The following is a 14,864-nucleotide window of genomic DNA, read 5'->3' as shown; positions in this document are numbered from 1 at the left end:
TTCATGGTTTCATTTAAAGAATAAGTGAATTACATGACCTAACAATATCAAGAACTGTCACTGCTCCCCACAGAATGAGCCAAAGTATAACTGCTTAGTTTAAAGAAATCGTACATGTAAAAGAGTGAATGCAGTAAAGGTTGCTGTTTCTTTGAGGTAGTTTTATAACAGCTGACTGAGTCTGCAATTTAGGCTCACAGTAGGGCCACATAATTGACATGAACATTATCTTTAAAGCTGTTTTATGGCGTTTTTAAAAAATTAAATTCAGACAAGGGACTTCATTATGGACATGCAGCATCTACTAGGCTTTTTATTAGGACTTAATGCTTTTATTCACAACAGAAGGTTATCTGTCTACATGCAAATCAATGATAAAATTAGTCACTAAACCCTCGCAGGAACAGAGTACATTTCTTAGCTGCCATATTTTTTGATTTCCAACCACTGTAGCAACAAGACTGTTTACAGTATAATTTTATTTAGCATTTCGAGAACGAAAATGACCGTGATGTGATTGCACAGTCATTAATCACATAAATGTCAGTAGCTTGTACAGTAAACACTCGAGAACGCTCACAGGTCTGCCTAGCAACCGACGGATGAGATTAAAGCTGACTGTGAAACCAAGAGTCTCCTTACCAGCATCCCATCACTTTGGTCGCTGCTTGTCCAATTTACTCCTTTCTGACTGTGATGTGAAGTTTGTATGAAAAGGGGGCTCCACTCGGATGACTCGGGCGGCTTTTGTGACACTCCAAAAGTCAGTATGTGCAATGTGTTAGCAGTAAAAGGAGAAGAGACAGCACATTCAAAAAAAAAAAAAGAAATGACAAGGACACAGCGGAGAGAGATAGGACTTGATTGATGGAGAAGTTATTCAAGAAGGCAGACTCAGGCAGTCAGACACTCTTTTCAAACGCTGACAGCCAGTGTCTGCACAGCTTTGTGAGAAAGAGTCAATGGAGCCGTGGCTAGGAGTTTGTTTTTGCTTTTCCACCAGTAAAAGACACGCTAGTCGCCTTCATTACCAAACCATAATGAAAGAATTAGCTTGGCATGCTTGTGGGAAGAGACTGAGCTGATGCAGCCCATTTTACTGGCAATATTGATTTGCTTTTTTTCTCCCTGGCGCTGTTGAAGGTTGCCTGTTTTGAATTACAGTGCTTACACCAAATGGATCCAGAAAATGAAACATATTTGCCTCAATGACTGCTATCATTTGGGCCAACTGCACAAGGAGCAGCATGCATTCAGCTTTCCAGCTCGGAGTAAGCCAGAGACTCATGGTACAGTTGCATCATTGACTCAGCCAAAGGACAGTATGTTATTGATCCGCAGGAGGCTGACATCTGTTATCCACTTTGGAGTGTCTATGCTTCACTCTGCTAGGTGTCGATGCTCCTTCACAGTCAGATATCAACGTCTCATTTCCAGCAACACCCCAGAGGGAAACTCTTGGAATTTTTCTCCATTTCCACCTCACGTATAGATTTCCTGTATTTCTTCAAATGACAAAAATAAAGTGCAAATTTGGTATTTTCAATCATCATTGATTGTTGAATGTCACTGTACCATTGCAGCTGCTTTCATATGTAGGATCCACCAGCCATTAACAATGGTAAAACAAAGCAAGAGCAGATCTTCATCCCCCTCCTGTAGCTCCGGGTTTTTAACACGTTCACGGCCACAGACCGGCCATGTGGCTCTCTGGGATCAGTGGAGCAAAAGGATGCCAAGACACCATACCAGATGTGAACATGTCTGTCAGGATGGTGTAAAGTTTAAATCAGCAGGAGGAGAGCACGAGAAGGCAGATTTCAATGGATTCCACAAAACAGAACATCAGACGGGAGCAATCGAACAATGTCTATTGGGGCTACAGTTGAACCAAGTGATTGCCTCACATTCCCAGTCACTACAAGGACAAAGGACCACATGGCCCCATAAACTCTCTGACTGATTCCTGACCCTGCAGAATGTGGGTCTCAGAAGTCTTGATAACAACTTCAAAAGGACTCCACTTCACTGAAAACGCTACAAGGAACTCTGAACTCACATTAGAACAAAGAAAGACAATTATTCCACCATTCTGGACTTAACCCTTCTTTATGTATATTCATTTTACAGAACGGCTGAACTTCTCAATAACCTCATGATCAATTTATACCTTGCTTTTTATAAAAAAATATTTTATATTAATTGTTTATGTATCAACATTAGAAGTGTAACATGTCTGATGTTCATATGGGCATATTTAGTATCATTCTGATCAGCTATCTGTCTGTCTACCATATCTGTCTGTTGTGTAAGACTAGATAATGATATCCCTTCTTGCATACATGAGACCCCTACTAAAACTCTGTGGAATGGCCGAGTGAGTGAGGGCATCCTCTGGGTTATCAAGTGGGCACCCTCTTTCCTAGGTGTTTCACTGATAGGCCCACGACACCTCCAGAGGGTTCAGCAGTGAATCCCAGGGTCCCAGGTTCAACCCCTGGATGCCATCAGTCAAATATGGACAAACACATTTGGATGAAAGTTTCAGAGACGTTCAGAAATGACACAAGGACCACCTCATTAGATTTTGGCAGTGATGCAACTTATAGTCTGGATGTACAGTTTTGTCAAGATTTCTGTATCATTGCGAGGTAGCGGCATGGCGTCACTGTAACTATGACAACAAATGAACAGTCAGCTGCCTGCTGATGATCACATGATTGTGTTCCTACTACAAATGGACCGCTGCTGCCTTACCGGGACTTATCTGTCAGAAATGATGCACTAAGAATGGATTAAATTGTGGGGGTGTGTCCGAGTCCCATCAATTCCCGCCGCTCGCTACATATTTAGGTCACACGATGCGGTATCCGTACATAACGTACACATGCATAACACACACATCTGTGCTCAGGGCAAGGCCATTTTGTTTGTGGTTACATCTATATTAAAAGGCCACATTCTATAGTGTCGTGATTTCTCGATCACCTCTATTTTTGTGCCAAGATCCCAGAACAGATGTTCTGGGATTTTGGCTAGTCGATATCAGCGCTCTTATCAGGGTGTGATGACGCAAGAGTGCTGCTAAATTAGGTGGCAGCAATGTGTTCAAAACCTCAAAAACAAACAAGAAAATCTTTAACTCAATCCTGACAGTAGAGGGACGCCAAAGCTGGTGTTATGAGATCACATTTTCTTTTTCCTGTTCGAAGACGAGCAGCTGAAGAAACGAATTACAACATTCTAAGGGAGTAGTAATAATGGCAAAGACTGCTTTTTCAAATGCTTTGGGAGAGAGGTAGGTCTTGTTCTTGGCTGAACTGACAAAAAAGCTAGTTTTGATCACTGAGCAGATCTGTCCATCAAATTTGACGGAGCTGTCCAAGATCACTTCACAAAAGATCAAATGTATGAAGCCAAAGCGGTAAAAGTGTCATCAGACTCAACGAAACATAACAATCTCTGTCCTATTCTCATTAGGACTGAGAAAGTTAAGCTCCAACCAGATATGAATATCTTTCAAGCAGTTCAGAAAGAGCTGCACTGCATTTTCAAGGAATCCTGTGTTTCCAACATCTGCTAAACATGAGGCTTACTTTGATTTTTCAGTTTTATTTTTTTACCTGCACTATACACACATAATATTCCAGCACTGGAAAGTCCAAATGCAATGGTAAACTACTAAAACAAGTTCATTAGTTAAGCTTTACTTATTCAGAAAGTTTCAATGGGATTCAATGTTTTTCTTTTGCGAGACAGAGCTGAGAAGAAAATTACACACACAAGATAATGAAAATCATCCCTCCAAACAACCATCTCACACACAAATGGCCGCACTAATTAAAACATGAACGAATATCATTCTGGATATGAGTTCGAGCATTAAAGTCTCCCAGATGAATGAGCGCCTCCAGCTTCAAGCTGTGTTGGAGCTGCATTTATGTGCATTTTGTCACCAGAAAAGTGAGCAATTGTTCACTGTTTTGTGCTCCACTGGGCGACTTCTGTTTAACATGATTAGTCTCTCTCCATGAGATCTTTAAAAAACCATGCAGTTGAGGTACCTGAGGCATGTCTGCTTGCTGTGGTAAACAGACTATATTCCCACTTCAAACTGGGATGTCAGAGGTCAAATAACTGCTCAGGCTTCATATCCACTACATGTAGTCATGGTAAGCATTGGCTGTCGACAGCTAACACGCACTGCAGAGCAGCTGTCTCCCAGGTGAACTCATTTCAATTACAGGAGTGGATCTATCCCAGCTGGATTTCACTCTGTCTCATAGTGACAAAACAGGTCGGCGTGCCACCGATGGTGGGGTGCCGGCTGCCAAGGAAACACTGTCAAAGCCAAGCAAATGCCTTTCTCGCTACATTGGTGCTGAAGTCATGCCAGGGATACACTTGCTCACCAGTGTCTCTCTCCTGTGAGAGCCAATGAGCCCGGCAGCCAAAGGCGACTTGCTGATAGGGATGGAGTGTCTCTATGGTAACAGCAGAGGAAAAGGAGCTGGTAAATACAGGTAAATGGAATTCTACAAAGGCTGGAGAAAAAGAACCCTTTGATGTTATAATTTGTTCACCTTAACGCAGCAAAATACGTACACTGTTGAAACTGACAGCCATCACAACAGGCTACAAATCTTGCCACTTCAACCATAACACAACTGGGACAGAGTGACATATAGAAAACGCTTTCTAAGCAGCATATGAAATACTTCTTCACCTACATAGTATCTCAGTCTGCCAGTGTCTGACTTAGTGGTGTCAATCAGTCACTTACTTATGTATGTCTCATTAACATACACATTCAGCTCATTCCTTTCATTTGATGTTTCCAATGCAAGTCAAAAGAAAGCAAGAAATAAAGATCAATAGAGAAACAAGGATTACATCTGCTGATTATCAGCTTCAAACAGACATCTCAAGATTTGCCTTTGTGCGTTTTTCAATAACTAGGAGATTGTGATCTTCCAGTTTGCTTTGTTTCGCAATCAATAACCTCAGTAACATGCATTTAATATGCTACATTCCTCTTGAGTCTCCAAAATAAAAGGGAAATGATATCCTTTTATGACTGCGCTGGTAGCTCACGTAATCGATGAAACAAAATGTGCACATTTTGACCTCCATATTCCCACATTACATTGGCTGTCAGTGGGGATTCAAATCATATCAGAGCTCGAAGTACGTTGCTGTTGCTGATGTCAGAAAGCACCTTCAAGACAGAACCAAGAGCCTCATAATAGACCATCAGTGTAATCATTCAACTGTCCCTTCGAGAAACACAGGCTAAATGGATCAAACTGCCAGGTCTGTGTCAAATCTTAACAAGCTCTTCCAGTAAAATGTGTGTGAAAAAGTATAGACATCAGCGTGATCTATGCACCTGTAGATAACACATAATCAATAATCCAGCATAAAAAAAACACAGCACATCCTGCTGTCTATTCCCACATGCTCAGAGTCTGTGTTGTCAAGGCACATGACAGGCACTTTGGCTTGGAAATTGACTGCGAGAGAAAATCCCAGGAATTGACGGTTGAGCTTTTTGTACAGGGCGTCTGCAGCACAGCCAGGCAGCAGAAATCACTGACAGCCACGCAGGAAATACAAAACTTAAACAATAGCACAAACCCCCTGCTTATTATACTGCAGACAATGCATCCTTTTGTCACCCTGAAACCACTCCAGCAATAGCACTTCTGTCAAAAAATAGCAAGTCTTTATGCGAAAGCAATAATGCCACCTCCATAGTTCAGGAAAATCAATCTGCATTTACAAGGCGCTGTGCTACAATGCGATGCTCTGAAGTCACACAACTGTTCACGCATGCTATAATTAATGGTGCACTTCCGAAACACATCAGCAGAGTGCTATATTTGTGCAGAATTACCACAACCTTTCTGTAATGTTGCTTTGAAGCTGGTTTTATAGTCAGGTTTTGGAGCAACGACCACAGATCTGCTGTATAATGATAAGAGTTAATGATTAATTAATGACTAATGGGCTCATAGTGATTAAAGTGGGGCTTTGACCTGCACTGGGCAGCATCGTAGAAACACAGAAAGGAAGACATCATAACCTGAGGATGGTTTTGTTCACAGTGAATATGTTTTGCAGCTTATTTTCTATTAGTCTGCAGCTTCATATGGCTGGTGTATAATGTTATTGTCAATATAAATAGCACAGGTGAATTACAGGATCGGAACTTCTGCTACTGTCACTGGGAGGAGAAGATACTTGGAGCTGAGAGGTGTGTGTGCATGTGAGTGTGTGTGAATGAGAGAGAGAGCTCCACAAGCATCAGTTTGGTTGACACAGTATAAAGCTCGGTAAGCAGTGTTAAAATCACAGATACCTTTATTTTCTTAAGAATCTTAACTTATTTGAGCAAACCTGACTGCCAAAGAAAAAGCTTCTTAAGTGCAAATGTTTCAGAGAAAGAATCCAATATGCTCCAGTGCTTTATCTTGGTGTGATGTGATGCTGCTCTGTTGCACCTGTATGTTTTGATCCTTGATGGGTGTGGAGCGTTCCTAGCGATAGAAAATTTTGCAGAATAACAGGCTCCTTAGAAAGCATTTATGGCCAACAACAAAAATGGCAAAAACTAAATAAAGCAACAATCTAATAAAATTATCTCTCTGACGGACTTTAGGGAAAGCCAACATTTTTGTCATATTTCACTGTTTGTGTGTGTGTGTGTGTGTGTGTCTGTCTGTTTTCTCCCTAAATCTGGTTAGCAACTTGAGTTCCTGATGAGGCTTTAAGATTTTTGTCAGACACAGAAGACAAACTTGTGAGCAGACATTTCAACATTTATAGGGTTTTCCTCAAAAGAAGTGTAGCTACAATGTCTGACTCATTGGTTGAAAATCCTTATGAGCTCCATCATCTGTCATCCACTCATTTATTTACACTTTCTTATCATTTGGACATAAACAGAACTTTAACACCCCTTTTAAAAAAAAAAAAAAGAAAAAAAAAGAATTTTCAGCCGTAGGGAAATTCAGATCAACAGGTGCCTTTTAAATCCCCATGTAATAATGACAGCAGAGTCAGTGCACGTGATGCACATGTGAGTACATCTTTGCAGACATTAGTCTAAAGAGGTATTTTTGTGTATTTTGCTGTTAAATGATTAAATTCCATCTTACCTGCGTCTCCTGACAGTTTCCCAGTGTGAAATGTTTTTTGCTGCTGCGTGTCAGAGTTGCAGTGAATCAAAGCTCAGCTGCCTGCAGCAGGACGAGGTTTCTCTCTGTGTCGCACTCAACTTATATGACAACAACGTTTGGATGTTTTTCTTGTCATAGACGACAAACAAAAGCTCATTTTGCTCCTTCGAAATGCTTCCCTGAGCTCACGCGCCGCCGATGCGCCGCCAAATATGGCCAAAGGAAGTGCGAGATACTTCACGTGCCCTCGATGACTGTCGGAAATATGGCAACTACGTGTAGACCATCCATATCCATATCCACCCAGGAGGAGAAGATTATCAAACACCTTAACCCTGAGGTAAATCTGCAGATTTGTGTATATAATATGTATAATTAACAACAAAGCTTTATTTTAACCCTCCTATTGCCTTCAAATTTACTAACGTCTTTTATCCTCCAGCAATTTAAACATCCAGATAATTATTATAATTTGTCATGTGTCAGGTACTTTATTTCTTTTTGTGGACTTCCTAAATAGCCCTTTCAATAAAACAACCCCCACCCACTCCCCTCATACATCCACAACACCTGGTACGCAACTATGGAGAAATTTGCAGACCACAATGAAATCTCACTGACTGACCTAAAATTGGAGACAGATTTCTTTTTGGTGTTTTAATGGCTTTATTTTTTTTTTTTCAAAGTACATATTTTTGTTATGTATAACATTTGGAATGAAAAACAAATTCTGTTATCAAGAATGGCAACATGTATTATGTTCAGGGTCACTTTGACCCCAGGAAGAACAAACACAATTTCAAAATTTTAGGGCCCTAAAGCGTTTTAAAGATTATAAAATTGCGTGTTATAGTGATCTCAATATCAGTCAACACAACCAAAACAAAACTGTGTAAAATGTTGATATTTCTTTTATGTTTTCTACAGTTAAGAGCCGAAGAACACTGATGCGTTCAACGTGTACAAGACATTGAAAACATATCATCACATTAATTTTATGTTTACCCAGTTGTCCCCATTGAATTAGGAGAAGTCATAAAATATGAAGAAGAAGAAAAATGATGTCACTCGTTTATTTAGAGACGGTAAACATTGAATGGGGTCAAATTCACCCCAAAACTGACAGGAGGGTTAAAATTGAAGTCTATTGTGCTTCTTGCTGTTTACACACAAAACAACCTATTTGTATACCATAACTAATCCACATGGGCTGCATTTATTGGAAAAAAGGTGGCTTGGCTTAACATAAAGTATTTTATTCAATCAATCAGGCTTTATTTGTATAGAACTATTCATATAAATAAGTGCTTTAGATGCAATACATACACAGTATTAACAGAATGAACAGTATGAACACTGTGGTTTGAGCATGTGAAGTATGGAGATAGAAATAGACTAAAGTGTCATAATAATAATGATAATAATAATAATAAGTTTTACAGAGCTTAAGAATCAAAAACAAAGGGGGAAAAACAGGAAGGAACTAATGAAACACCATCATAAATTAATAAACACAATGTGAATACTCTGAAATCAAAATTCTGAATTGTAAAATAAGACAATAATAACAAATGCAGTGATAAAAGACAGATAAAACAGACTAAAAGGAATAAATAAATAGATAAAAAATGACTTGAATCAGCTGAATAATAAAGATGATAAATAAAGAAAATCAGTTCAAAGCCAGACTATTAAAGAAAGACTTTAATATCAGCATTTGCTGCTCAGGTCACTCTACACACAAGGTATATAGTGGAATGAAACTTCTTCCCTCCAGAGACCAAAACAACACAGGACAGTAGCTTAGTGCTAAATAAACAAGCATTAAGTAATAATATAGCTAAAAAAACCTGTTGTTTGGTTGTCTGTGTTATGCACAAGAAATAAAAAATACCAAAAAGGTCTAATCTATATTAGATAAAATGTATGTAAGTATACAAGAGCAAGAAGGGGCATTGTCTGAAATCAAAATAAATCTTTGAATCAGTTATAAAACAAGCATTAGCCAGTGAAGATACCATAAAATTGATGTAATATGGCCTTACTTTTTAAAATTATGTTGTATTAATGTTTGAAATGTTTTGCAAACAACACATGCCAACTTGTTATGTTAGAATTCAATCACAATCTCAGATACTTTATACTTCTGAAAAAGTTTTTCCCTATTTTTAATTGTCGTTTCACTTCACTTGACTGCTCTTAACTGATGGTAAATGTATTTCTTTTCCCTTGCCTCTGTAGCTTTATCAGCCTCCAACCAAAAGCACTTGAGTAGAGTGTAACGTAGGGGTTTCCTGAGTGCACCTGAAGGTATCATTTGACTGTTGCTGAGGGATGTCTCTGAGAAAAATCCTCTCAGCAGCAGAGGGGGGCAAGTTCAGCTGTCAGTCAGGATGGGATGTACTTTTTCCTTTGTTCTGCCTAATTAGCTCATCGGCTGCTTTGACAAAGTCATTATATCTAAACAGGACTTCAATAGGATGTAATTATGTTAGTGAAGTACACAGGAGACCAAGAAAACCTCCCAGGCCTCTCAACCTGTCGGTCTGTTGGACTGAAGAACAAACAGAGTAAATATACTCATCTTCCACTGTATACTAATGTGTAAATGGTACATTTAGTGTCAACTGATGTAGCATGAAACCTTCTTAGACCATTCTTTTATTAACAATGGCTGATTGAACATCGCGTCCCGGCCTTCCTGAGATCTTTCTGCATGGAGTTTGCATGTTCTCCCTGTGCATGCGTGGATTTTCTCTGGCTACTCCAGCTATAGTCCAAAAGCATGCTGAGGTTAACTGGTGATTCTAAATTGTCCATAGGTGAATGTGAATGTAATTGTTTGTCTGTATATGTAGCCCTGTGATAGACTGGTGACCTCTCCATGGCGTCCCCTGCCTTCACCCTAAGACACCTGGGATAGACTCCAACTCTGCCCCCACGACCCTAATGAGGATTAAGTAGTGTATAGATAATGGATGGATGGATGGATTGATGGATGGATGGATGGATGGATGGATGATTGAACATTTAGGGACAGGAGTGACAGGAAAATCCTGCTGTTTATGTTCATCATGAGATCTTATGTTACCACGTTACTCAGTGTGAAACCAGACACTTTTGGGTTCTTATATCAAAAACACACCCATAACTTATATATAACACATTTGCTATTAATTAACAATAAACATGGGATTTAGAATGAAATAATGCAAATAAATAAGCATTTCTTTGATGCTTCTTATGTGACATTGGCTGTTGCCTATTTTGACAGTGTTGTCTGTTTGTGTTTCATTAAACTGATAAACTTACGGTTATAACTACGACATTTTTTAAAAAAGGACTTGGAAGACCCTGCTTTATAGAACACGACAGGAGCTTTCCAGCTCATCTGTTTGCTCATTATGGCACATGAACGGAAGGGCATGTGCACAGATGCTTTAAATAGACGCAGGAGCATTAATTATATGCTTGCTGGGGAGAGGTGTTTCTCTCTAAGTGCAGAAATTTTTTTCACACATGGCCATTATAACAGAAGGTGCAGGCATCTCATAAAGTAGGACTGGCAACGTCAGCATCTCAAAAAGTCAAAGCTTCCCTTGTTTAGGAGTTTTTCCTTATTTATTATTATTATTTACAATTCTGAGAGTTAATTCTGCAGCTGTCATTGCCTTACAGGGAAATCAGTCAAGAACAAAGAAGTTCCAGATAACATAAAATCAAAACTGATTCGTTTTGTGGAAATATATACCGGAAAATTTAATTCTTCAAAGGGTTTAGAAGTCTCCTCGGAGCCCTGTGGAGGTTAAAAAACAACACCTCTGCACTTGGGTAAACATTCAAGAACAGGAAAGCTGTTCAGTATTCAAAATTAGTCCAACATTGATTGTTTTTGTGCTCAAAGCCATCACTAATTAATACTTGATCACTGACTGGATCATTGTCGCATAATTGCTGATTTTAAGGGCCTGAGTTATTTGGTTGTTTTTTTTTTTTTTTTACATTTTTGTGTGTGTGCTCTCACACAAATACATGCCAAGAGATGTGATTTTCTCTTATGACTGACTGTGGCTGTGGATCTGGGTGAATAACACACAAGGAGAGCCGGAGAATCACATCCGAAGCCTTATCCAGCGCACTAATGAGGGGAAACAAAAAAAAAAAGGTGGACTCCTCCATGATTTTGATATGTTTTGACATCATTTTAAAATCTCAGCACAATCAAGCAGAAGGCTTTTCCTGTGTTGAGTGATAAGACACATGTGACCCTTTGCCTTGTTTCCATGGACACATCATTAGAGAACTTCCCCAGCTGGCTCCGACTGCTTGAAGTGTTGATGGCAAATAACAAGTGAAAGATTTGTTTATAACCAAGACAAAAGCACGGAGAGCTTTTACACTCTTACAGCTATGACATAGTGGAGCAATTAGAGTCATGAAAGATTGTTTTAATGTTTTTTTTATTATTATTGATTTAATTAAATCGTTCACAGGACACTTTGATGGATTTCTATGCAGTCTTACGAAGAATAAAGTATGTTGCCTTGGCTTTAAATCACACTAATGTCTTTGATTTTCTCAGTCATTCAAAGTTATTTCAGACATTTACTGTAATCATTAGCTGGATTGGTGCAATATTTGGATGTACAAGTTGGTATTTAAACATAACAGCAGCTTGGAAGCGGCAGGAAAAGTTTTGGAACACACGTAGCGCTCAGGTTGTAATACAGATATGGAACTATCAACACAGTACAAAGTGTTTCCATTGATTTGGATTATGTAAATTGGAAAAAAAAATATCCTGTCAGATTTGGCCCATTTTGCTTTGTATCTAAAAAAAATCTTCAGAATGTCGCCTCATTGTTTTTGTATCATTAGTAATTTATTGGCTTTCAATAAGGTGCAGTGCAACTTGCAACAATATACTTGTGCTCTTGACTCATCAGTCATAATATGTGCAAAAACAAAATGATAATAATAATAATAACTACCTTATATTTATAGGACCTTTCTGACACTAATTTACAAGGTGCAGAACAAAACACATTTTAAATATACCAACAATACCATAAGCATACATTAACACGGCCACATCAAATTAACACATATGCAAACAAACCTTTGCCTCTTTCTCACATTTTTAATTGAAGTAGCCTACTCAGATAATTAGACACATTTATCACAGATATTTGCTCATTACTTTTTCTTTTCCCATGCTTGTTGCACCACCCTCAGGCTGAACAGAGAACTGACAGAAAGTGATTTTATTGATTTGGGTTCGGTTTGACAGGGTTCTCCGGCTTCCTCCCACATCCAAAGCTATGCTGAGGTTAACTGGTAATTCTAAATTGTCTGTAGGTGTGAATGTGAGTGTGGTTGTTTGCCTGTATATGTAGCCCTGTGACAGACTGCTGAGTGGCCCATGGTGTCCCCTACCTTCACCCTAAATCAGCTGGGATAGACTCCAGCCTCAAGAAACCCTAATGAGGATCAAGTGGTATAAAGATAACGGATGGATGGTTTGGTTTGATGCTTTTTTCTCGTATTTGACTAAACCTGTCACATCTTTTAAATTTCTCCACAAGTAGTTTTATCACCTCATTCAAAGTTTACTGATAGAGAAAAAGGAGTAACTACTTATCTCTTGCAGCAGCTGCCTCTTTCACTCTATAGCCGTATTAGACTTTTACAATAGGAATATACTGTCTACCATTTACAAACAGAAACAAATGTCCTACAAAGTTTCAAACAGTAGAATCTATGGTGCATTTACAGGTGGCTATACAGTTTGAAATAAGAGAGATGGGCAAAATAATGAGGGTAATCAGACTAATATTTTTGTGGTGTGTTAACCTTGAGTGGAACTATAGCAAACATCTGACGAAGACGAGCTTCCAAGAACAGTGAGAGAATAATACATCTATTTTAGCTAGTAAATCTGTGTGGATTTTGCATGTTCTCCCTGTACAGATGCTCCAGCTTCCTCCCACGGTCCAAAGACATGCATGGTAGGTTAATGAGTATTTCTAAATTTGGCATATGTGTGACCTTGCATGGTTGTCTCTTGTCTGCACTGGAGGACTGGTGACCTGTCCAGGATGTGCCTCATTTCTCCAGCACCCTGCAACCATCTATGGGATGAAGCGGCTGCCTGGTTGATGGATGATTCAGTTAATAGGTTCATGCAAAGGCAACAAATAAGGCCTGATTGAATTATTTAAACCAAACAAAAACAACAACATTTAAAGACCTTTTTCATGGCTGACATTTTTCATTTGGAACAACAGGAAATGCTGTGGAATTATTAACCTTAACTTTGTTCCATTAAGTCATTAGGCATCCTTGTAGGCCACTGCTTTGTCTATCTACATGGAGAATAGCACACAATTATACTAATGTTTGTGGACATGATTCTATTATTCAGATTGTCATTATGAGCTGCTGAGCAAATAGCCTAGTGCACATTTCTATTGTTGAAATACACTGTAAATGACAATCTGTAACACAAATCTGGCAGCGACAGTGCAAGAAAAATACATTTACAAAACATTTGAATACTGTAAGGTTTAAAAACTTTCAAAATGGTGAAAATATTGGTGAATGTTTGTAAAATAATTATATTTTTCACTGATTAAAATGCAGTGAAACATGCAAAAGATGGAATTACTTTTTGTAAAAATACTGTTTTCTGATGTCGACATTGTTTACAGGTTTGACCTTGTTTTACGGTTAACGTGTAGGTGAATCCTTTTTTCTGTAATTTTACTAGTTATTATCTGTAATTTAACAAAACAGGGGAAACTTGCATAATAACAGTACCTGGTTTTGAAATTACAGTTAAAAAGCTGTTAAAAAGAGAACTTTGCTTATTTATCGGTATCATTATGCATCATTTAAAATGTCTGGAAGCTATTCCAAACTATACTGAACAAAAATAATAACACATTATTTAAGATTTCATTAAATTCTATTAATTATTTTTTAACATTGGGGATAAATATTTATTGTTTTTGAGGTGTACTGTGCACTATATTGTAAATTATAATGTGCAAATTAAAATCCCACTGCAAGGAAATGTGCAGTATAACAGCCGCTAAGGGGAAAGTGCAAAAAATATAGGGATATCAGCAGAATGATAAAATATAAACAAGAAACATGTAAGTATTACTGATGTTGCAAATATTCTTCTATGTGTACAAAGGCAAATATTGCACAGATTTATGGAAAGAGACGTTGGTATTGCACATTGTCTTCCATGAATCGAAAATTCCTCATATTGCATAGATTCTTCTATATGTCAAAAAAAATGTGGAGAGTATTTTCACTAAACAAAATATTCATAGGCATATGTTGAAATGCACTTATGCTGTATTGGAGTGAAATATGATGGATTTCTGTGTGTTGTCTGCTGTTTTGATGCACTATTGCCTAAATTAAATTTTTTATAATCGTGGCAACAGCCAGAAAGTCAGAAAAGAAAATATTTTTTATGCTGCCTTTATATTTTTATTTTGAGCACTTGAAAAAAAAAAAAGATTTTTTTTTTTTTTTTTTTTTAGAGAAAAAGAACTTCACGTTCCAGCCAGACAGCAGCTTTGCCTCCAATCCAGTAGGTGGCGGTGTGGAGGCTATAACGTATAAGTGCTGCTCCTTCAAACCAGTAGAGGAAGAAGAAGTAAAACG

The 14,864-nt window shown here is 38.3% G+C and overlaps 1 protein-coding gene across 1 annotated transcript in view; it reads right to left on the bottom strand.

Annotated features, from left to right (window-relative positions):
* The window catches only part of baiap3 (BAI1 associated protein 3), a 46,840-nt gene extending 39,447 nt beyond the window's left edge, over nucleotides 1-7,393 (bottom strand). Inside the window, exon 1 of the mRNA XM_023269297.3 lies at nucleotides 7,161-7,393. The gene's annotated coding sequence lies outside the window, so the exon portion shown is untranslated. The remainder of the gene's footprint in view (nucleotides 1-7,160) is intronic.
* Between the last annotated feature and the right edge of the window lie 7,471 nt (nucleotides 7,394-14,864).

This window comes from Amphiprion ocellaris, chromosome 19 (assembly GCF_022539595.1).
Source record: "Amphiprion ocellaris isolate individual 3 ecotype Okinawa chromosome 19, ASM2253959v1, whole genome shotgun sequence".
Lineage (NCBI taxonomy): Eukaryota > Metazoa > Chordata > Actinopteri > Pomacentridae > Amphiprion > Amphiprion ocellaris.
The sequence above is the reverse complement of the archived record's forward strand: the minus strand, read 5'-3'. Positions and strand labels throughout refer to the sequence as shown.